The sequence below is a fragment of the Piliocolobus tephrosceles genome, chromosome 13 (genome assembly GCF_002776525.5).
Source record: "Piliocolobus tephrosceles isolate RC106 chromosome 13, ASM277652v3, whole genome shotgun sequence".
Classification (NCBI taxonomy): Eukaryota; Metazoa; Chordata; class Mammalia; order Primates; family Cercopithecidae; genus Piliocolobus; species Piliocolobus tephrosceles.
Window position 1 is genome coordinate 114,532,133 of NC_045446.1, and position 24,606 is coordinate 114,556,738.

The 24,606-nt window shown below is 46.4% G+C and overlaps 1 protein-coding gene across 5 annotated transcripts in view; it reads left to right on the forward strand.

Moving 5' to 3' along the window:
- PKNOX2 (PBX/knotted 1 homeobox 2) overlaps window positions 1-24,606 on the forward strand; it is a 268,109-nt gene that overhangs the window by 152,412 nt on the left and 91,091 nt on the right. For all 5 annotated transcript variants that reach the window (XM_023208561.1, XM_023208562.1, XM_023208560.2 and 2 more), the window contains one exon: window positions 14,171-14,278. The gene's annotated coding sequence lies outside the window, so the exon portion shown is untranslated. The remainder of the gene's footprint in view (window positions 1-14,170; window positions 14,279-24,606) is intronic.

A 24,606-nucleotide genomic window follows, 5' to 3' on the forward strand; every position in this document is an offset into this window, starting at 1 on the left:
GCTGCATTAGCCAATAACAAAAAAGTCAACCTGCTTTTTTGTGAATTGGAAGCCAGACATTGACTTCTCCTTTCTAGCTATGAAAGTTCTGGATGGCATCTTCTTTCAACATAAGGCTATTTTGTCTACATTGAAAAATCTGTTGTTTACTGTAGCCTTAATCAATGATCTTAGCTAGGTCTTCTGGACAACTTAATGCAGCTTCTATAATACTTCAGCATTTGCTGCTTCACCTTGCACTTTAACGTTATCGAGATAGTTTCTTTCTCTAAACCTCATGAACCAACCTCTGCTAGCTTCCAACTTTTCTTTTTTTGTTTTCTCAGAGACAGAGTCTTGCTCTGTCACCCAGGCTGGAATGCAATGGTGCAATCTCGGCTCACTGCAACCTCTGCCTCCTGGTTCAAGCGATTCTCCTACCTCAGCCTCCCGAGTAACTGGGATTACAGACACCTGCCATCATACCTGGCTATTTTTTTTTTTTTTTTTTTTTTTTTTGCATTTTTGGTAGAGACGAGGTTTTACCATGTTGCCCAGGTTGGTCTTGAACTCCTGACCTCAGGTGATCCATCCACCTCGGCCTCCAAAAGTGCTGGGATTACAGATGTGAGCCACTGTGCTGTGCCCCAACTTTTCTTCTGCAGTTTTCTCACCTCTCTCAGCCTTCATAGAATTGAAGAGAGTTATGGTTTTGCTCTGGATTAGGCTTTGGCTTTAGAGAATGTTGTGTTTGGTTTGATCTTCTATCCAGACCATTCAAACTTTTTCCATGTCAGCAATCAGGCTGTCTCACTAACTTCTCTATCGTGTGTTCACTAGAGTAGCACTTTAAATTTCTCTCAAGAAATTTTCCTTTGAATTCACAACTTGGCTGTTTGACACAAAGGCCTAACTTTTGCCCTATCTCAATGATATGGTTCAGCTCTGTGTCCCTACCCAAATCTCATTTCAAATTGTAATCCCTGCCTGTTGAGGGAGGGACCTGGTGGGAGGTGATTGCATCATGGGTGGGCTTCCCCCATGCTGTTCTTGTGATAGTGAGTGAGTTCTCATGAGATCTGATGGTTTATAAGTGTCTGGAGGTTCCCCTCACCCCTTTCTCCTGCTGCTATGTAAGACGTGGCTTGCTTCCCCTTCTCCTTCCACCATGATCGTAAGTTTCCTGAGGCCCCCCCAGCCATGCTGAACTATGAGTCGATTAAACCTCTTTTGTTTATAAATTACCCAGTCTCAGGTATTTCTTTATAGCAATGTGAAAACAGACTAATACACTCAGTTTTCGATATGCCTCCCTCACTAAGCTTAATCATTTCTAACTTTTGATTTAAAGTGAGAAACATGGGACTCCTTCTTTCACTAGGACATTTAGAGGTCACAGTAGCATTATTAATTGGCCTTATTTTAATATTGTTGTGTCTAACACACGACATTTATTAAGTTCAGCATCTTATAGGGGTACATTTTATGGCACCCCAAAATAATTACAATAATAACATCAAAGATCACTCATCACAGATCACTATAACATATATAATAATGAAAAAGTGAAATATCGTGAGAATTACCAAAACGTGACACAGAGACATGAAGTGAGTACCTGTTGTTGGAAAAATGGTGCTGATAAACTTGCTCAATGCGGTGTTGCCATAAACCTTCAATTTGTAAAAAATGCAATATCTACAAAGCACACCAAAGTGAAGTGCAATAAAATGAGATGTATCTGTAATATTTTTAATGCTACCAGGTGCTGGGGTTTCAAGATGAGCAAAACAAGTCTGGACCCTTGTCCACATGGAGTTTACAAACTAATGGAGAAAACAGACGTTACTCAAATAATCACAAATAAATATAATTACAACATTAATTAAATTGTCAAACTGAATTAAGAAATGCATATAACAAAGGAGCCTTACCTGAGAGGTCTCTGTAGCTCCCCTGAGGAAGTGATTCTTGAGTTGAGATGTGAAAGCAAAGCAGGCTATTACTAGTTAAAAGTGAATGAAGAAAGAGTACCTTCCAGGAATGTTGGTAGCTTGTGCAAAGGCCCTGTGTTGGGAAGAAGCATGGCTTGTTTGAGGGAACAAAAGCCTGGGTGGATGGAGGCCAAACAGCAAGCTAGATGAGGCTGGAAAGGTGGGAAGGGCCAGACTGATCTTCTAGACCATCGTAAGGCTTTTGACTTTGATCTCAAGAATGGGAAAGCCACACTGTGCTTGAAACAAGGGAGGTATAACCATGTAGTAGAATATTTGCACCTTCAAAAAGATCTTTCCGGCTGTTTAAAGGAAAACAGATGGAGAGTGTCAAGAATGTTAAATGGGTCATCATATCCCTTGCTGTTTCCTGTCTCCCATTTTAGTGAGCAGAAGTCTATAGAATGTTCCGGTGCTTTATGAAAGGAGATGCATATTTAAATTCTGGTTACCCAGTATTCAGTCTCAAATGGGAATCTAGGAATCCACAGAAATAAGCTATAGCCCTTGAATTAGCACCCCTCCTTTTCTAACACAGCAGAGATTCAGGAAGTTACGACCACTTTGATCATTATAGACCCAGGACTGAGATGTACATGGTACCCTGTAGAACAAGAGATACACCCCAGGATCTGTGAGACCAGACGTCAGGAGGGAAAGCAGGAGCTGAGAGGATGAATGGGCTGGGCTTGGAGGAACAGAAGGGTGGGTTGCAGGGGAGCCAGAGAAGCAGAAGGGTGAGTACCTGGTGTTCCAGGTACTGAAACGCCCTGTGGAGCTAGGCATACAGGCTCCATGAAACACACACAAGCCTGCAACCTCCACTGGCTGCAAGCACCTCCTCTCCATTTAGCTAATGGCTCCTCTGTCCTCTGTTATTCCAGCTTGCTACTCTTAAAGAAACTGCTTGTGTCTAGCTTAGGACCAGAGCCTTCTTTCTTTCATCTTCACAAATATGAATTGATCACATTCTCTGTGTAAAGATGCTCTGAGGGTCAAAAAATATCCCCACACTGCCCTTGCCCTTAAGCATGCTGCCTCCTGGAGGGAGCTGGATATGTAAACAGTTAACCCGTAGGAGGCAGGACGACAGAAGCACTCCGTGCCGGCAACCACACAACCTGCTTTGCCTGGCATGGTCTCAGTTGCAACCTGTAGTTGCTGTGTAATTAGTCACTGTGCTCTCTTTCACTCTCAAAATTACTCCAGTTTGAATGATATATTGTGGGGTCATCCTAACAACGTGCCATGGCTATAAAGAGCTATGAGCAATTCTTTGTAACAATTCAGGAGGCATCACAGAATAAATAATATTTGAGCTGAGTCCTTGAGGAATGAGCTGTATTTCAACTATTAGAGTATGGAAAGAGGTCATCCCGGTCTTGAAACAAGCAAAGTCCTGGAGGTGTCTAAAAGTGGAATCTGTATAGGAAAGGGTGAGTATAGTTTAACTATAACCCAGAGCAGAGATCAGCAAACTTTTTCTGTAAAATTTCGAACAGTAAATATTTCAGGTCTTGTGTTGCAACTGCAATCATCCCTCGGTATCTGTGGGAGACTGATTTCAAGACACCCACGGATACCAAAATTCACAGATGCTCAAGTCCCTTATATAAAATGGTGTAGTGTTTGCATATAACCTACACACATACTCCTGTATACTTTAAATCTCTAGATTACTTATAATACCTAATACAATGTAAATACTATGTAAATAGTTGTCGTACTGTATTGTTTAGGGAATAATGACAAGAAAAAAAGTCTGCACATGTTCAGTACAGATTAAATTTTTTTCCCAAATATTTTCTATCCGCAGTCGGTTGAATCCGTAGACGTGGAACCCACAGATATGGAGGGCTGACCATGTTCAACGCTGTCATCACAGCAGGAAGCAGCCACAGACAATAGTAAACAAATGGGTGTGGCTGTGTTCCAATAAAACTTTAATTACAAAAACAGGCAGCCTCAGTATTTGGCTTGTGAGTTTATGTCTTAGTCCTTTTGGGCTGCTGTCACAAAATACCTTAGACTGGGTAATGTCTATAACACTGGAATTTATTTCTCACAGTTCTAGAGATTGGAACTCTAAGATCAAGGCATCAGCAGATTCAGTGTTTAGTGACGGCTCCTTTCTCATAGACAGGACCTTCTGCGTGTCCTCGCACAGGGGGTGCGCAAAAGGAGCTCACTTGAGCCTTTTTTATAAGGGCACTAATCCCACTGATGAGGGCAGAGCTCTCATAAATTAATCACTTTCCAAAAGGCCCCATCTCTTAATAGCACCACAATGGGGATCAGGTTTCAATACGAATTTTGGAGAGGCACATTCAGACCGTAAGGTGTGGTTTGCCAGCCCCTGACCTAGCGTCCTTGAAGGAGGGTCATAGGCTGGAAGTTAGGTAGGGGCCACATCACGAAAGGTCTCAAACACCTGCACTAAAGATGTGTCTTATTTAAAAATATATATATATATATATATGTGTGTGTGTGTGTGTGTGTGTGTGTGTGTGTGTGTGTGTGTGTGTTTGAGCATAGGAATGGGTGATCCGAGGTCCTAGGGTTTATTTTCAGAGTTTAGAGGGTACTGGAGAAAAATGGGGAACAGTAGTGCAGCAGTGCGGAAAAAGGCCTAGCTTTGGGAGGCATATGCAAGTGCTGGTAGCCATCCCTCTAGACTCTCCCCTTTGTTATACAGCCCCCTCCACTCTCTGTCCTCTTCATCATTATGAGAGTGCTGAGGGGCCTTGTCCTTTCTTATGCAGATACAGTCACAAGGTGCTGTCCTCTGCATTTTCCATGGAGTGAAGCCCATTAATGACCACCTTCCCCACACCACCCAAGATGGCGCTGCTGTCATAGGGGTTTAATCCTGATAAGCCCGGTGGCTCCTGGGCAGCATCACACCCGGAACTCCCCATGGATGATGACACCCTCACTGCTGAATCACTGTGACAGATGCTTGGCTGCAGAGCTGGAAGGGGGAGCAGTTAGTCATCTGCTATCCCCCCTGTGTCCCCCAGAGCCCCCAGAGTGTGCAGGTCACCTTTCCATGGAATAGCCCAATAGATCAACTTGAGATTTCAATATTAATTATTTTTGTGACCTTAGCTGAGACAGTTAAGTCTCAGTTTTGCTTGTTCTGTCTGTAAAATGGGTATATTGATACCAGCACTACCAACCTCACAAAGTTACAGTGAAGCATAAACAAAAAGTTAATGGGTGGGATTGGGCGTGCTTTGGGTTGTACATATCATTTTGCAGATAACAGCAGTATGTGAAGTCTTATTAACACTGGACCAAGGCAGAGCAAGGAGTCCCCTGATGCAGACCATGGTGGAAGGGATCATCTGGTCCTAACCTCACTTTGCAGATGGAAAAACTGAGGCCGAGAGCAGTGACATGCTGATGCAGAAGAGTTATGGATAGAAGCCAGGTGTCTTGGCTCCCGGTGCATTTGCAGCATCTGTGAGTTTCTTGGTGCCAATTTTGTAAGAACAGGGATCCTGGGCTCTGCTTTGAGCCCAGGTCAAAATCACCATGGCTAGAAGGTAAGTCCTAACTTTCAGATATCCTTTCAAATCCCAACTCTTCACAAACAGCCTAGGGAGAAAGGCATTTTAAATAAAATCCTTTTTACCATCCCTTCCACTTCTGAAATTCATTTCTCAGCAGTATCTGAATGAGAATTTTACAGACATTTCATTTTCCTTCCTTGTTGCCTTCCTTTGCCGTCCTCCAGGAGCTGGTTATGACTGAAACCTCTGCAAGGCACAAGGTGTGAATCTTCCCTGAGTGGGAACCGGGCCCCGAGGTGCAGGTCATCGGATTGACACCATCTCCATATGTGGTGTGGTCATCATGGGAGGAAATAGAGCCCTGAAAAGGGCAAGGAGGCACAGAGAAATTAACTTCTTCAATGTCATGCTTCCTCTGCATTCCTTAATAACGAACATTTACATGTGTGGGGAAAATCACAATTTCTCCTGGGAGGCATGGAAAGGAAAGTCAGAGAGCGCCTTCCGACTGTTTTGCAAGTGGGTGTGAGCCTAAGGCTCTGTATGCATCTGACTTGGAATCTTCTGGCTGCTTACTGTGTGTAGCATGACCCTGAACTGGAATCTGTGCCTTTGTGTGTCTGTGACAGTGTTTCTGGGAGTGTGTGTGTGTGTGTGTGTGTGTTGTCACTGCTGTCTTTGTGACTATGTAGATCAATGTGTGTTTCTTTAAAAAAATATATTTCTCATTTCCTGCATAAATTACTCCACGTAAAAGGCCATCCGGAGCTCAGTTCCTCGCATCCTTTTTCAATAAAGCAATATTATCAGAGCCTGGTCCCAAAACTAGTCCCAAGAGAGGCTTTTCCTAGATTCTTTGTCAAATGAAATGTCACCGACTCACCAAATGATGAGAAGAAGAATTCTTCTTGTTTATTTCCCAAGAGAGGCAGAACAGAAGCAGCTCAGCCTCTTTACAGCTTTTCCAGACTAGATAGGCAGGTGGGCAGGTGGCCAGGAGCTGTTCTGACGAGGCCACAACAGCACCCTTGGACTCCACCCTTTCTCTTCACCCCTTAACCAGTTTTGTGTCTATGGACCAGTCACTTAACTTTTCTAACCTCAGTTTTCCCTTTTTAAAAACAGGACTAAAAATAACTACTTTCCAAAGTTGCTGCAAGGCCTAAGTAATAAATTGGATAATATAGTTCTTCGTAAAGGAGATCAGCACGTGGTGTGTTATACACTCCACATGCCCTCTGCTGAATATATACATGTATTTACTCCTTTATCCAGCGAATACGCTGAACACCTTATATGTACAAAATACATCTTAGGCTCTGGGGAGTTCTGTAGGCTTGAGATTCCAATTAGGATTATATAATCGAGTGGGGTGGCAGAGTGGTACCCAGACGATCACAGTGTGGCTGGCTAAGTGTGAAGAGAACTGTGCATAGGATGCTCTAAGCTGCTGGAACGGTCCTTGTGCAGCCTGTGGAGGATGCAGCAGCCCCCAGGGAGATGGATCAGGAGGGAATTGCTGAGCTGAGAGGTGGCCATGGAGATGGAAAGGAGGAAAATGTAGCTCACTCTCTCTGGTGACAGAGACAAAAACAAACAGATTGTACCAAGAGGCACTTACCTTCACCTGCTTCTGGAGCGAGCCATTGGTGCTGGGGAGCCTGCCTTGGAACCCAGAGTCATCAAGCAGGCTGGCTTGGGGAGAGAGCAGGGACTCCGAGGCTGAGGGTCTGACCACTGGGGAAAGGGATGGGAGGGGAGGATTGAGAGAAGGAGGCTGAGCTGAGTTTGGTAAGGAAAGTAGAGACAGGCAGGGCCTTGCAGAGGTGTTCAATGTCAAAGTCTTCTGATGGGGCTGAAGGTTCCCCAAATAAGAAAGTCCTGCTGGGCAAGTGAAAGGCTTTTTCTAAAGTCCCTTCAAGTGGGCTGGTCTTAGCTGAGTTAAAGCAGACATTTGCTTTCCATGATGCATTCCTAACTACCAATCTCTCCCCCAGGCCCCTTTCTCCAGAAAGAAAATTTGTGACTGGCCAAACTCTGCCCAGGTCTCTTGACTGCATCTGGTATTCGTGCTTATCCATTCTTTCCCGCATTTAATAGATGCACGTTGAGCCTGATGCTAGGCCAGGACTGGAAGTGCACGGTGAGGAATACAGAATCCCTGCTCTCTGGAAACTCAGAGCTTAGTGGGAGGGACACACCTAGGAACAGATAGTTCAGTGACACAGCCTGGAATTCATGGCTAAGGACTTTGGACTTTGTCTTGGAGATATGGTCCCAGGTATTAGGGGAGCAGAAAGGAAGGAATGACAGACACCCTGTATGGGGCTCAGTGGCCCTGAGAGAAAATCTAACAGAGCTGAGTCTCAGAGGATGAGTAGGATGCTCCTAGATGAGATCTAAACAAGTTATTATTGCTATCATTGTCACTAATGACAATAGTCATCATTTATGAAAGGCTTAGTCTACGTCATTGCCAAGCCCTTTGCTATCTGCTAAGCATATCACACGTCTAATGTAATACCATCAAATCGTGTGAGTTGGGTATTATTGTAACCATTTTACAGAAGTAGGAAAACCGTGACTTACACAGCTTGGAAGACGGGAACCTAGGATTGGAATTCAAGGTTGTCTGACTTCACCTTTCCACCCATTGTATTCTCTCTCCCACATTCACTTATTATTAGTGCAGGAAGCATGCAAAATAATACATAGTTTAGTCAACAGCTCTCAATTCAAGAACATGTTGAAATATAGAGAACTGTGATACCTTTGGCAATTAATAATTAATAACTAAATAAGCAAACCATCAACTGGTTCAGCATTGATCTGATTTAATATTTTCTAGTAGTGACTCTTCTTCATGTGACAGGAACAATACTTTCCATGATCTCCATGGGCACAGTACTAACCTAGGTACGTATGGAAGGAATAAGAGAAATATGAAAGTCTCACAATCCTTATCCAAATCATATCCACATCACAATCCAAAGCTTATGATGACATTGAGGAGATTAAGATTCATGCACAAAGCAGGGGCTCACGAAATTAAGTAAGATCAAGGGTCAGTAATAGGGTGAGGGGGGCAAGAGTCTGAGTTCATTCGGCTGCAAAAAGGCAGGACTTGAGCTGGTCTTTGCAGGTTGGATGGGACCTGGACAACGGAGGAAAGGGAAGCGTGGCAGGTGGGCCAGGAGGGCCAGGGAGCTCACACAGGGGGTGTGCTTGGCCATGAGGCTGGCAGCCTGGCCTGGCTGGAGAAAAGGTTCAGATTTGAAAGTAGTGGGGGGTTAGGTAAGATTGGTAGGATCAGGCTGATAATGAAGGGGAAGAATGGAAGCTAAGAAATCTCAATTTTGTCTTTTAGGCCCTGGCAAGCCATTATAAACTTTTGAGTAGAGGAGAAACATCATAAACAAGTCAATGAATTACTTTGGCTTCCAAAGAGCCCCTCTCTTTCTAAAGGATTGGTATCTGGTCTCTTTGAGATCAGCCTCATTGCTTTGGTGAAATTTGAGGCTTTCCCTGGGATGGAAATTGAGTTTAACAGCTGGTCAAGCATTGCCAGAGAATGAGACCAGAGAATGTCACACTGTCAGGCCCAGCCCCTTGTTTATCGACAGCAATGATGAAAACCAGTAATGATGAGGAGGAAACAATTCAAACTGGTGGCATATTTCATCCAACATCACAGAGTAAACCTGTGGCAAAGCTGGTCCTGGCTCCCATGCCTCCATGGCTCACCCCTGCCAGCAGGGAGGTCTGAGGATTCACAAACATCAGCTATTAGGGATTGCTGGGGTGTCCGTGTAGGCAAACCACACTTTCATCACTGCACTCATGGAAGAAGAGGCCCTCGGTGGGCTCCAGAGTGAGATGAGATTCTTTTTTAGGCTCTTGGGCCAACTGGGGCAAAAACCTTGGCGTTTTATGCTCCTGAGATAGACACCAGAGTGGGGTAACCTTCCCAGAGTGGACAGGGAACAAGCTTTGGTTTGGGTCTCTGGCCGCAGATTCCAGAGGCTCAGTCTTCACCTGTCCAACTCATCTGCAAAAAGCCTAAGCACAAGTTGGCAAAACAGGCAAAGGTGATCTGTGGGGAAGCCAGCCCATGTCTGTAGAGCCGTCCCGTAGAATGAACTTGGATAGGCAGAGAGAGGCCTGTGGGAGCCACAGTGCTGGAGGTGGGGAGGTCGCGAGGACAGAGGAACTTTATCTTCAGTCTGAAGCTCTTGCTTCCTTTCTTGTCCCCCAAACCATCTGGGCCGCTGGGTCACACAGCCCCGTGTCTTCCAATCCGTCCATTTCTCTCTGACTTCCTGTCTGCATCTGCGGCTTGGCCCTGCCTGCTGTGCTGCTTCTTAGCTTTCGGAGAGGAAGAGCTCTGCATGGTGACAAAAAGGGGAGTGCTGGGTCCTTCTGCCTGCAGTCTAGAAAGGGGCACACGGCTTGAGTGTGGAGGGCAAGAGGCGGGTTGGAGGCTGGGAGGATGGCCGCAGCATCAGGGGTCGCCTCCTCCCTGCCAGGCTGGCTCTCTGTCATGTGAGTGGTCCCCCTTGTGCTTTGCAGAATCGCTGGCAGTGACAGGAAGGAGATTACAGACTGTATTTATGCCTTGTAGCTTTCTGTAGGCTGTTGGGAAACAAGTAGAACTTGGCAGTTTTCAGTTCTGGGAAGGAGAATTCCAAGTATATTGTAGCCCTGAAGCGGTGCCCTGCATGGGGGCGTGCTGGTGTCACCTTGGATCATCCTTCCTCTCTCAAATGTGTGTTTTATTAATCCCTGAGTGGAGAGCAGGGTCAGCTTCTTTCCCTAATATTGCAGGGATTCCTCTCTGAAGAGTTCTAGCTCCTCTGGGTCGTCTTGGGATGGGGTCAGCAGAGGCTCAGCTAGAGCAGAAGGACAAGGAACATGTGGCTACAGCAGGATGACAGAGGGAGCCATGGACCCCCAGAGCCAGTAGGGACACAGTGAAGGAGACAGAGGTTGGAGTCAGGCAGGGCTTCCTCCCCTCCCCAACCCTCACCCTGGCCCTGAGCCCTGCTCCGGCCATTGTGGGATCCGGAGGCTGACAGTCAGAAGCAGCATCATACACACATTGTAGGTGACAATTATTTCTTTACCTTCTATTTTGCCCACTAGACTGTAAGCACCTAGAAGACAGGGAGAGAGCAGGGGAGAGAGAGAGAAAGAGAGAGAAAGAGAGACAGAGACAGAGACAGACAATGTGTATGTTTTGTCTTTGATGCCCAGGCACCAGCACAAGGTAGATTCTTAGTATATGGGGACTAAATTGAAGCAATTTGTACCTTCCCAGAAAAGGGCAGGAGGGAGTAGGAAAAAGCTACCGAAGAACAGATCTGTCATTTGCCAAGTCAGCCTCAGACACCTGGAAACGGCTGATGTTAGCAAAGCTCCCAGGATTGCCCCACCCCGCCACTCAGGGCACAGCCACCTCTGCCTCTCCTTCGGTGAGTGCAGCATTAATTTAGCACTTACTACTGCAAGCACTGTCTTTGGACTGGTAAGAAATAGAAGGGCAAAGAGAAGCAGAGAGCTTGGGAGAACAAAATGTCTGGAGTCAGAAGATACACCACTTGCTGGCTGTTTTCTTAGGCAAGCCCTGTGCTTGACTCTCCTAAGCCTCATTTTCCACATCTACAAAATCAGAGCAACCACCTGGCAGGGGAAAGGCGTCTCTCATATGCTGCTGATGGATGTAAATGGGTGTGACCTTCCTGCAAGTAATTTGTAAAAATCCCTTAAGATGAACACACCTTTGGACTTGCAATTTCACATCCAGAAACTTATCCTAAGAAAATTATCAAGTCTGGAGTAGGAGTCCACTGCAAGAATAGTCATTACATGTTTATAATAGCAAAAACTGGAAATAATCTAAACAACAAATGTGAAGAATTTGTCTGAGTAATTATAGTATACCCATAAATGGAATGCCATAATCATTAAAATTATAATATCTTTTCCTCCTACATGAAAAGGTGTTTATGATATGTTGTTAAATATAAAAGGCTATTTAGTGAACAGTATGAAAATATGATACTGCTTTTAAAAAAGAAGCATTTTACTCCAAATATTAACTGTAGCTTATATTTGTATTGTAGGATTGCTACTAACTTAACATTTTTCCTCTTATTTATCTATTTTTTACAAGAAGTATTCGCTATTTTTTAACGGTAACACAATCGTCATATTAAAATACCTACTTTTACAGGTTGCTTTAAGAGTTAAAGAAGATATTACACGTGAAAGTACTTTGTGAACTGAAAAAATTATACAGATTTAAGATAGGACTTCTGCCCATGAGAAGCTTATAGTTTGGAAGGAGATGAAAGATAGCTAAGGTAACCATAGCATGAGACAGGATGTGACTAGAGCTTTCAGAGAATGACAAGCAACATGTTATTTGGAAGCACAGAGGAGGAAAAATTACTTCTGACTGTGGAGGCAGCAGCCAGAACGTTTGCGTGAACAATGAAGAATGGTTCCGGTAGAAATATCTGATCAGATAGAAATATAGAATCAGGCATTGAGGGAGTGGGAAGTTGTGGACAGGTTTGGAGAATGGCAGGTGTTGTGAGTGGTTGGAGAGTAGAGAGCCACTGGTGCAGGGTGGAAGATGGGTCTAGAAAGGCAGTCGGGACCAGCTGCTTTCTAGACAATGAGCAGACGTGTGTTGAAGGCCATCTCTGAGCAGGAATCTAGACGATGAGCAGACGTGTGTTGAAGGCCTTCTCTGAGCAGGAAGTCATTGTACTTCTGGCGGGGGTGGTGCCACAGCTGTAAGCCCATTACAGGTGTGAGGCACTCACGCTGTGTCGGCAGTGCCTGGCATGGACAAGACCTTGAAGAGCATGAATGAAGTCACCTGTCCCGGTAGCTCTGCCTGGAAGCAGCAGTGCAGGGGTGCTCTGTGGGGCCGATGGTGGGAAGGAGGAGCATGGCGGGGAGAGGGGTCCTTTGTGGCTTGTGCCGCTGGGGATGGAAAGGAGGGAAGATATCTTCAGGCCTGACTGGAAGAGGATGAGAAGTGGGATAGTGATGGAGGAGTGAAAAGGAGATGAGGCTTGGAGGAGGGAGAAATCAGGCATATCGCCCAGGTTTGCTGCTGGGGTGGCCACAGAACTGGGAGTCGGTCACAAAGTTCACGACAAGGTCACATGGAGGAGAAGCCTGGTGCAGGGAACGAGCTAGGAGTAACAGGACCACGATGATGCCTGTGAGCTGGTCCTGATCTCTTGGGCTCTTCCCAGGGGCTGCCCAGGGCAGGCGATGGCTGGTGTCCCTTATTTGCTCTTGGGATGAGCCTGGGGTGCAAGAAAGGGAGAGGTTTTTGTTTTAATCCAGAGAGCTTTTGTTAGTGGAAATTCACAAACCACCCTGCTCATCCTTGCTTCCTTCAGCTCGTCCCACCTCCCGGCACCCTCGACTTCCTCTCTCCTGCCACCAGGAGTTCAAACCTCCTTCAGGATCCCGGATGCTGTCTCTCTGCCACCCTCACCTCCCAGCAGTGCGTGCGCGCGCGCGCACACACACACACACACACACACACACACACACCCCAGAAGGGAGGTGAGAAAGTCTTGTTGTTCAGGCAAATATCTAAATTTCCACCACCCCACCACCACCACCCCTTGCAGCTCCCAGCCTGGGCCACTGTTTCGCTCCTCTTGTTGTCATGTCACTAGTTAATTACATTCTTTACTGAGGTGCAAATGTGTTTTTACAGGGAGAGTAAGATGGTGTTAACTAGGAAGGAACTGTTAATGTTAAAGAGGCATTTACCTCTGGTATAGGGTTGGCCCTCCTGGCCAGCGGTTCTCCCGATGCTGCTCTGAAAGTGCAGCCAGGCCTCAGAGCAGCCCCCTCCCCCGACCCTGCCTTCCTGACTCCAAGCATAGCCTCACTGAAGTCCAATTAGCAACTCATCCACAAGGAGAAATTGATGGGACTGTTTGAGAAGTGTCCGGTCAGGCCTTATGGAAGTGCTGACCAGCCACCCTCCATTCACCAACACCGTGGTCCATTTCAAATATTGACAAACAAAATTAATTCACTTTAATCGAAAAATAAAAATAAGTTGTGCAGCCAAAGCCACCTTGAGGTCACAGGTTGTCCTTTACTGCTAAGTGCTGCTTTGGGTCCATTCCCCTCCGACTCTTCCTCCCTGCTGCCCTGGACACCTCCCCACCCACCCTTACCCCTCAGTGTCTCTCCAGATCCCAGCCGAAGCCTGCTATCATTTGGATCCGCACACCTGACAAATGTACCACTGTCCCCCCTTCCTCTGAGTTTCACCACAGCCTTAATACAAGATGTCAGCTGTGGTCTTCCCAGCACCACAGAAATCACTCACAGGCACCTGCCCGCACTCGGGGGAGAGGGCCGCAGGCACTCCTGGTGTCAGGAAGCCAGACGGGCAACAACAGGGCGTGTTCAGCAGTGACCAGGGCTTGGCTACAGTGACTCCGTGGGCCTCAGTGACCACATTGAGAGAGAATTGAATGGCAAATACAGGAGAAACGGCTGCAAGGGAAGTTACAGAATAGAGGACATCCTGGAGAGGCCTGGAAAGGGGAGAACAGAGCCCGGGAGCCCCTCTTCTCTGACCACCCCTGCAATTCTTGCCTTCCCTGCTGAGAGCTGCTCTACGCTTTTTTGCAGGTGCTTTGGCTCTAGCAGAGAGGAAGAAATTCTGGCCCAGCTGGAAGTAGAAAGAGGGGAGTGACTCTCCTGAGGACCATCTCAGAGACCCCTGGGATCACCTGAACAGTAAGAAATGCTCTTCTGTCCTTTAACATATAGTTACATGTTATCTTTATGTAACAGGGAAAGGTTATCTTTCCTTCTGAAGGCCTCTAGAACCAGCTCAGAACATGAGCTGACACTTACCTTGAAAGCCAATCATTGTATGATTATTCTCAGGTCTTTATGTCACCTCCTTAGCTCCTTGAGGAGGAGGGCTGGGTCTTATTCCTGTCTCTTTTCATCTACGTATTCGGTGAACAATAAATGGCTGTTGATACCGATGGGTGGGGCCTTGCTTAGTATCATGATGATGATCACATTTGTACCACCCTCCGGAGCAAACATTATCACCCATGAATGACCTGGTGGCAAGGAGGAGACGATCCTTAAAAATGCAGTTCCAGGACCCTAAAGCCAGAACTTCTGATGCTTTGAGTCAGGATTAGGACTTAGGAACCTGTACCGCAAGTGTTTTTGAATGGAAACTGCATTCCAGGTGTTTCTGATGAACTCAGAGCAACAGTTCTTTTGAATGTATAAAGCATTTTGAATAGAGAATCTCATGTAATCCTCTTCTCAGATAGGATTTTTTGTTTTTTGTTTTTTGATCTCAGCTCACTGCAAGCTCCACCTCCTGGGTTCACGCCATTCTCCTGCCTCAGCCTCCCGAGTAGCTGGGATTACAGGCACCCACCACCACACCAGCTAATTTTTTGTACTTTTAGTAGAGACGGGGTTTCACCGTGTTAGCCAGGATGGTCTCCGTCTCCTGACCTCGTGATCTGCCCGCCTTGGCCTCCCAAAGTGCTGGGATTACAGGTGTGAGCCACCGCACCCGGCCAGATAGGGTTTTTTTTTAATCCCCTTAAGTAACTTCATGATCTCACAGACGTAAGTATCAATATAGGCAAGGATTTAGACATGCAGTTATCCAAAACAACCCTTTCCTCTTTCCAGTACGCCATGATAAGGGCTGGATGTGCTGTGGTGAGATTGGGCCCCAACTCCAAAGGACCTTGCCCAGGATTTTGTAAATTTCCCTGATGTCTTCGGGCCACCACGAGCTTACATCAGTCTCCATTTCGGTGGCAGAAATCATTGCTAAATTCCTCACAAAGCTAGTTTCCCTGGAGAGAGGGAACAAGGGAAAGTTAACCACAAAGATGAATGTCCCTTTGCCCAGCTCCCCAAGCAGCTAGTCTATTCAGAGGACCACATGGCTGAGGACAGACTGGCAGCAATGCTTATCCTTCTTCCTGTCTGGGAAACTCTGTGTTCTAGGTCAACGAGGGGTGGGTGGCATGGGAGAGCTGTGGCTCCTCGCGGTGGAAGCCGAGGGGAGGGTATCTGTGTGGGTCAAGACTTTGCTGAGTGTGGGTTGAGCGACGCCCGTTTCGGGGGCAAGTTGAGCCTTTTCAACAACATTTGGAGTCTATGTGTAGAGTGATGTCACAAGGAGTTTACTGTAGATGGCAGCTGTGGACAGGGCTTGAAGAAGATGGGAAGAAGGTACAAAAAGGGACAAGGGTTCTATACCTGGTGAATCCGTGTGAAGTGTGTTGATGCCCAAGTTCAGTGGCTTTCTCTGGGACTGAGAATAGAACTGAGGTTCTTCCTGCTGAACTCTCCTGTAGAGTCCTATTTCTCTGCAGGCTGAGGCTGCGGATGCTGGAGTCCAAAGAAGACAGTCTGAGCCTGGGAGAATGGAGAATGGAGGTGTTCCTGCCATCACCTGCAGGGTAGCATATGGGTAACAGGGTTGATGGACTGCTAATCCTGCTGTGAATTATGTCTTCCTGTGGAATGGAAGGCTTCCACAGATGGGGTAGAGGCAATCTCAAATATCACCCCTGACCTTCGCCCTCTCACTCTCTACAGACGGACAGACAGACAGACACACACACACACACACACACACACCACTGAACTGTCTTGCCAAGTGAGTGACAGTATGGTCTGTTCTAGGGACTAAATACAGTTGACACTATTGCTTGGATGGGTGCAACTGGCAAGGACAATTTTTGCAGCTAATGCTGGAAGTGTGGCAATCAGAGAAGCTGCCAGCTGTCTCACTTAAATTCTTAGCTCTCTCGCTCTCTTTTTTTAAAATCGTTTTGCTTACATAATCCACCCCCTTTTTATTTTCTAATTCTCTCCTTGCAAAGCTGGCACCAGAGGGGAAGGGCTGGGGTGGAGGGGGTAGCAATTACACATCGGTTTGGGGAGCATTTACATTTTGCAATTACAATTTAAAAATAAGTCTCGTTAATGATCTCCACGTGTAAACGACAAACCCTAACTGACATATATACTCTCCTGGGCCTGCCTGCCTCTCCCAGAGTCAGGGCTCAGTGGCGGCAGAGGTGCCTCGGGAGACATAGGAGGAGGCTGGGGGCAGGTGTCTGAGGGGTGGCAAGAGCAGGTCATATGCCTTTGAGGTTGGTACAGGACAGATTCGGGACTGAAAACTTGGAAATCAAGAGTCCTGGACTCCAGCTCCTTCTCCTCCCGGCACTCATGCTAGGTCCTAGCCCATCTTCTTCCGAGCCTGGCACTGTGGGAACTCTGCTGGGGAGAAAGGGAGTCCCAAATGCTGATATCCTCTGAGGTGGGGATTTTCAAAGTCCTGTTGGGCAAACATAAACCCTAGTTCTCAAGAGCTAGCCAGTGTACCTGGATAGTCATGGATTGGGTAAAGGAGCTGATTCCATACTCAGGCTTCAGGAAGGGAACAGCATTTGTTGTATCCCCATTTAGGAGAGACATTTCTCCTTTTCTCAGTTGGTGAACACATAGTTATTGGAGCCCTCTGGTTCCTTGAGGAAACTTAAGCTTTGGAACCAGACCAACCTAGACTCCAATTCTAGCTCTGCCATTTGCTGGCTGTGAGATTTGGGGCAAGTTATGTAACTTAAGTTTTCTTTTCTTTTTTTTTTTTTTTTTTGAGACAGGGTCTCACTCTGTCACCCAGGCTGGAGTGCCGTGGCACAGTCTCAGCTCACTGCAACCTCTGCTTCCAGGCTCAAGTGATCCTCCTGCCTCAGCCTCCTGAGTAGCTGGGGCAACAGGTGCGCACCTCCATGCTGGACTGATTTTTTTTTTTTATAGAGATGGTGTTTTGCCATGTTCTCCAGCCCGGTCTGTAACTCCTGAGTCCAAGTAATCTGCCTGCCTTGGCCTCCCAAAGTGCTGTGATTACAGGCATGAGCCACTGCGCCCAGGCACCTCAGTTTTCTTACCATCATTGTCTTTCTGTAATTGTGGTCATCATATTTACCTCATGGGGCTTCTGTGCAGATTAAATGAGAGAATGCACAAGAAGGCACCTCACACAATGTCGGGTGCATCAGAACTGCTCAGAAAATGCCAGTTCCTGTGCAAGTCCTTCCCCATCAGCCCCAAAGTGCCCCCTTCTACTTATATTAAAACTTCTTCTTTCACATCACCATGGACACTAGGGAAGGGCGATGTGGTCTGATTTGTCCAGGCCTCCCCTCAAAGTCAAGCCATCTGCATTCTGAGCAGCTCCTGAATGGGCCCCCTCTGAACCTCCTGTAGGATGCTCTGCAGGCCATGGTTTCAGGCTCCCAGGTCAGCCTTCAACTTGTCTACTGTTTCCTGATGCTGGCTGTTCACAAAGCCCAGTTCTGTCTTTTCTGGACATCATAATTCAACGCATGACCTTTTATTGGCCACTGCCCCTCTCTGGGCCCCACAAGTGTTCCTTCTCTGTGAACGAGGGAGGAGGACTGCAGGCTCTCTGAGGAGTCTTTCAGGCCTGACATCCTGCCGTCCTTGGATTCTCACTCCCCTCTCTGCTTCCCTCCACCAGATATTTGTGTAGAAAGCTGTTCGTCTCTTATGCAGCTTCATTCAGGCCAGACTTTGGACTGAGCACTTATAGTCAAGAACTTAGAGTTATTACTTGAAATATGTACACAACTGTTTTTATCTACTGCAAAAAGAGGTATTAATTTTTAAAAAATCAGCCAGGCATGGTGATGCACACCTGTAGTCCCAGCTACTCAGGAGGCTGAGGAGGGAGGATTGCTTGAGGCCAGTAGGTTGAGGCTGCAGTGAGCTATGATTGCTCCATTGTACTCCAGCCTGGGTGACAGAGGGAGACCCCTGTCCCTAAAAAACAAACAAGCAAGCAAATAAGAGGCATGCATCTTACAAAGGGAAGAGGTCCCAAGCAGGCCAGAGGGCCCAGGGCAGAGGACACACAAGTGGGTGCATGGTCAGAAATCTCCTTGAAGGTAGGGACAACATCTTATCAGTTTTGCTGCTTATTATAACATGCTTAAATGTTATGTTTTAAATATGGTTCTAAAAACTTGCTTTTTTAACATAGGTTATACGATTGATAGCTTTCTGGGTCAAAACAAATAGATATACTCCATTACTTTTAACTGCTGCATAGTTTTCTGTTATATAGATACACGGTTATTTATTTATTGTAGTTATTTTTTAAATTAGAAGTATATGTGAGGAAAAAGCAAACAGCGTAAAAGATACAAAATAAAAACTCTCCCTTCCTAGCCTCACCTCTCCCCACAAGGCTCATGATCCAAAGTCCACCACAACAGCTTCTGGCTTTAGTTATTTGATGGCTGAACACTTACTATATTAGATACTATGCTTAAGTCCTTTTTTTCTCTGTTCATCTATTTATCCATTAACTGTCTGCTATGAAAGTTGAGGAAATTAGCACACATCCTCCCCCTCCAATTTGTATTAGTTTGATAAGTTTTTATCAAATTCCATTTGATATTATCTATTTTTAGTTCATAGCATTGTATATACTATATAACATATATACACCATATATAACATATACTATATATTAATAAGTATAAATCTTCTAAATCTTAATAATGTAAAATAATAGTAATATACTAAATAACACATAGCGTATAGCATTATATATACTATAGAGATTATGTATTATATAGTGTGGCACTACATATTATATATAATAATAATATACAATACCCTGTAGTATATTCTCTATATAATATAGTATATAGCATTATATATCATACATAATACTGTATACAACACAATATATAATATATAATACTATACACTATATTATATAGTGTACTATATAATATATGCAGTATTTTTAAATCACACATAGTATATTATAATATAAATTATATAATATGGAATATTGTATATTAGCGTATATAATCATATGTAGTATATTATGTGCTATGTACTATAATACATGTGTATGCTAAGTACTATAATATATAATTATGTATTATATAATATATAGGATCTATAGTATGCCATATACTTTTATACTGTATATAATATACTATATATAGTACTATGTATTATATTTTGCATAATAATAAATTATCTATGATTTTTACATTGGTAAGATTTAGAAGATTTATACTCTGTTACATTGCTATCGTTTACCTCTGCATTCTATAGGTGATTATAAGATGGAAATCTGTTTGAAAGCATTAAAACCACTGTGGGCATGGCAATGTTATTCAACTGCAGAACTAAGCAGTGTGAGTGGCCCGTTGGCTGCTGTGGAAGAACCTTCTGAGCCCTGTGGTGCCATGACTGGCGCCCTGAGCAGCTGCTCTTTCTTGTTCAGTGTTCTCCACCTCTTCAGATTTCTTCGTTTGCTGGACTACAACCTCTAGTTATTTTTTATATCAGTGAGTGGGAAATAAACTCTGAGTTCTCACATGTCCAACACTGGCATTTGTCTTCACACTTGATTGATAATTGGACTGCGCTCAGAATCCCAGGTTCAAAACCTTTTTCTCCTAGAACTTGCTGACATGGCTGCACCGTCTCCTTGTTTCCGATCTTGCAATGAGGATCCATGGGAATGTGTGGTTCTCTCTTCTTTTCCCATTAAAGTTCCTATTTCACTACCATGTGCTGGGGCTTGAGGTTTGCTTTGTGTTCTCCTTTCTTAGTGCTGGAATCTTTTATGTCTGAAGTCACCTGTCTGCTTCAGCACAGGGAAATCTCCATTTTGCTACATTTTCATGTCTTTTCCTTTGCGTCTCTATTTTCTTCTTCTGGGACGTCCATTGCCCTGCACAGTGCCCGACACAGAATAGGTGCTCAATAAATGAGGCCTGGATTTGCTACTTGGGACCTGGGTTCTAATTAGGGCCCTATCTCCAACTTGCTGTATGGACTTGGGCAATTTTCCTTATTTGTCCGGGGAAGAAGTCAGACCTCATGATGACCCAGGACCCTTCCACCTCTGTTGGTCATCTGACAATCTGCTCTAATGCCTAGAGTTCCCACTGCTTCTGGAATTGGAGAAGAAGTGTTCATTTCCTGAGGAGTGAAGAAAAGGCTGAGGCTGGGTTTCAGGGCAGCCGCAGCAGCCAGCTTCTCACTGTGGTCAGCTCCTTTGGACCCTCCATCTCCCCAGCATCTGCTCTCTGTCCCCCTTGGGGAGCTCTCTGCCTGACCTGCCCCATCATTCTGAAATGGGCTTCTTCACCTCCCTGTCTCCCTCTGCCCGTCTCCCCTACTCCCCACACTTCTCCAGCTCACGCGCACACAGCTTCTGCTAGTGAAATCATCCCTGACCGTGGCAAGTGCCTCATTAAGTGAGCTCTTTTTCTCACGTTTATGAACTGCAGGACAAAGAGACAGCAGACTGCTCTTCCCAGTGCCACAAAGCAAAGGCTCTCACCTGAGACAGCCAGGCCCTAAACAGAGAAGAAAGCTCCGAGGGGGCTGCAGACAGCAGGGATCATCCCCAGCCCCAAGCAAACTTGTGCCCTTGGGGAGTCATCTTAGAGGAGTAGCCCCGTTTACTTCTCCTTCCCCTCCCAGAGCCTGGCTCTGGCAGCAGACATCTCACACGCAGCATCCTGCCTGCTCAGATCAACCTGCTCTGGACAGAACTCCTGATCTGGAAGTAGAGACACTTTCTTCCTTTTCCCTGGACAGACTTGACCCTGGAAGAGCCGGACTAACAAATGCTCAGATCCCAGAGGATTAGTAACTGTTCTAAGCATCCCAATTGGTCCCTGAGGGCCGGAGTCCACTGCGCAAAATTGCCTTCTTCTCCTCTTCTTCTTCCACCCCCTGGTCCTTGCCCTAGCATGAGAGATGGTGTCCATCTCACTGGAGAAAGAAGAGAGCAAAGCGAAGGCATGATCTTGAACATCGAGACTACGAAGATTCTGTGCCAAAGGCCGGACTCTTCCTTTCCACCCAGACCGTAATGATAGGAAATGGGTTGCATTGCAAAAGTCGGAATTCGGCTTCACTGCGAGTTATAGTTTTCAGACCCATTTCTAGTATTCAAAGACTCCGATGCTAATAGGAAACACTCCTCCTCTGTGTCTGAGAGCAGCTGAAAGGGCCAGCACATGACGAAAGTTTTCCCTGTTAGGAGCCAGAGAACCACAGCCCCTTTCCAAGGCTGGAGGTTGAAGGGGACGGGCCCTGGCAGAGAACAGCCCGAGCCAGTGGGAGGTAGAACACAGCTCCGTCCTTGCACTTCTGTTTAATAGCTGCGTGTCTCAGAGGATGTGGGTAATAACCCTGCTGCTGGCTCACCGGCTGCCCATTCAGGCTGCTGCCTGGAATCTCTCTGGGCTGAGAGCAGAAGACTCTGAAGTGAACAGGAAGGGGGACTTCTTTGGCACAATGATAAATCTTGGACTCAGGAAGATATGACAAGAGAGGGGATGCCCCCTAATGCTGGGGTGCCCTGACCTGAAAAAACTAATACTGCTCCACTGGACACGCTTTCCCAAGACACAGCCAGCTGCCTCTTAGCCTGTGCGTCATGGACAGATTTCATTCCAGAACAGGGACTTCTTTACAGCTGCGGGTGGTCCCTGGAAAGACAAGGGTGTGTGGGGAAAGGCCAAGTGGAGACCGTCACAGAGAGCAGGCTGACTGCATGCCCCCTTCTACTCCACTTCACTCCTCCTGGGCCCCAGCAGGGCCCCTCAGTCCGGTATGACAAGACAGAGACACTGACGGAATCCCAGTCAATGTGATTCAGGGCCCTGGCCCCGGAGCCGCCAAGAGCAGGGTGAGGCACAGGCAGCCTGGCTTTCGAACATACCCCGTGCGTTCCCGGAGCTCTGCTCCCAGACAGTCACGACACATGATCAGATTCCAATTATACCTCGCCTTTGAGATGCAGTCTTCAGCCATATATTTCCATCATTTCATGTTCTTTAATTTTGTTCCTTCTCCTCCTAATTGAACACACAGTCCAATGAGTCCACGATGAAGACTCAAGATTTGCCGCTTTCAGCTCGCTTAACGTTTTCCATCTTTGTCTCAGTCGTATCATGTTTACGAGACCCCTACTTCTTATTGCTGGGATCAGCACTTCCATTTTCCCATCTCTCGCTCATTTTTGTAAAATAATAAGAGCGAAACGCAATGAAATATTTAACAAAATGTGTACACATACTGCTGGCGCAGGACGGCAGGGCTGACGGGAGGAACTTCCCCACCGTGGGAAGGCACAGAGTGTGTGTCTGTTAACTGATGCACAAAAGCCCAGGCTCGGCAACACAGAAGACGTTTAGTGGTGTCAGTACAGCATGATGCTTGGAAAGTCAGGGCCTAGGAAAGTCAAAGGACAGCCAGTATTTGGGGGCCCAACTCTAAACCGGCAGCTTGGTTTTACAATCAGCCTCACCTTTTCTGACTTCTCCAGTTTCTAGGAGTCTCAGTCCTTCCCTGCTATTTCCTGCCCTCACCCTGAGACTTCCAGTTAACCCTGCAGGCTCTGGAATCAGACTGTGTGTAACATCTGGAAACTTTCTCAAAGCCCCAGTTTGCTCACCCATGAATGGGAACAACCGTAATGCCGACACCATCTGGTTGTTAAGAAAAGGAGACCAGGTGATCCGTATCTGCTGTTAGTGTCACGCCTGGGGCACAGGGAGGGCTCAATAAGTGGCAGTTGTTATTAATTCTATATTATCATCTCACTCATATCCAAATTGGCTCCAGGAACTAACAAACTTATTCTCACTGCTGTGTAAATGGCTGCTGGGACTTAAAGGGTTATGCTTCTTGGATTGGCTTGTTTTACATTTTAAGAGCAAGCCAGGTCAGGCCTGGTGGCTCACGCCTGTAATACCAGCACTTTGGGAGGCCGCGGTGGGCGGATGACAAGGTCAGCAGTTCGAGACCAGCCTGGCCAGTATGGTGAAACCCCATCTCTACTAAAAATACAAAAATTAGCCAGTCGTGGTGGTGGGCGCCTGTAGTCCCAGCTACTCGGGAGGCTGAGGCAGGAGAATCGCTTGAACCCAGGAGGCAGAGGTTGCAGTGAGCCAAGATCATGCCACTGCACTCCAGCCTGGGCAACAGAGCAAGACTCCATCTGGAAAAAAAAAAAAAAAAGTAAGCCTGCCAGGGCACAGTGACTGATGTCTGTAATCCCAGCACTTGGGGAGGCCGAGGCAGGTGGATCACATCAAGAGACCGAGACCATCCTAGCCAACATGGTGAAACTCCGTCTCTACTAAAAATACAAAAATTAGCTGGGTGTGGTGGTGCACGCCTGTAGTCCCAGCTACTCGGGAGGCTGGGGCAGGAGAATCGCCTGAACCCAGGAGGCAGAGGTTGCAGTGAGCTGAGATCGCGCCACTGCACCCCAGCTTGGCGACAGAGCAAGATTCTGTCTCAAAAAAAAGGAAAGAAAAAGAAGAGTTAAGCCAAAGAAATTAAACTATAACCGTGTGTATATATTGAAGCTCCATAAGGAAGTAGACTTCTTGGAGTCATATTGCATAGGCTGCCCCCTTTCCCCCAGTGAACATGCAAGGCAGAGCCATGATCTTGTCTGCTGGGGGAACAGGGGCCAGTGGGCAAGATGGGACATGTGGGTGAGGAGCAGATTTTCCGTAACACAGAAACACGCATGATGATCATTCCCGCCATGATTTCCCACGTGTAGTCCTGGAGTGGAAAGGAAAGGAAGTCTTCATGGAACAGTAGGCTTTGGAGCCAAGTGTCGATGAAGGGAAGGCATGGCTGTGAAATACAGAACACCTCGCTGGTGGACGAGAAACACAGCAAAAGGCACGAGAACGTCTTAGGTTGGGCAATGGAGGGAGTGTCTGCTGGGATGTGAGTCTGGGTGGCCGTGCCACTTTCTCTCGCATCATGGCTGTCATCTTCCCTTCCCCAGGGCTGGCTTTCCTGCAGCTCAGGAACACAGAGCCAGTGTACCCACCCTCCTTCCAAGGGGGTGGCGAGGACCAAGGGTGGGGCAGCCTGGCTGGGCAGCCTTTCCTCCTCTAGCTGATCCTGTTGCCGTGGGCTCTATTTAGAGCTCTTGTTTCTTGTGAGCTCTGCCTGGGCCACCACGA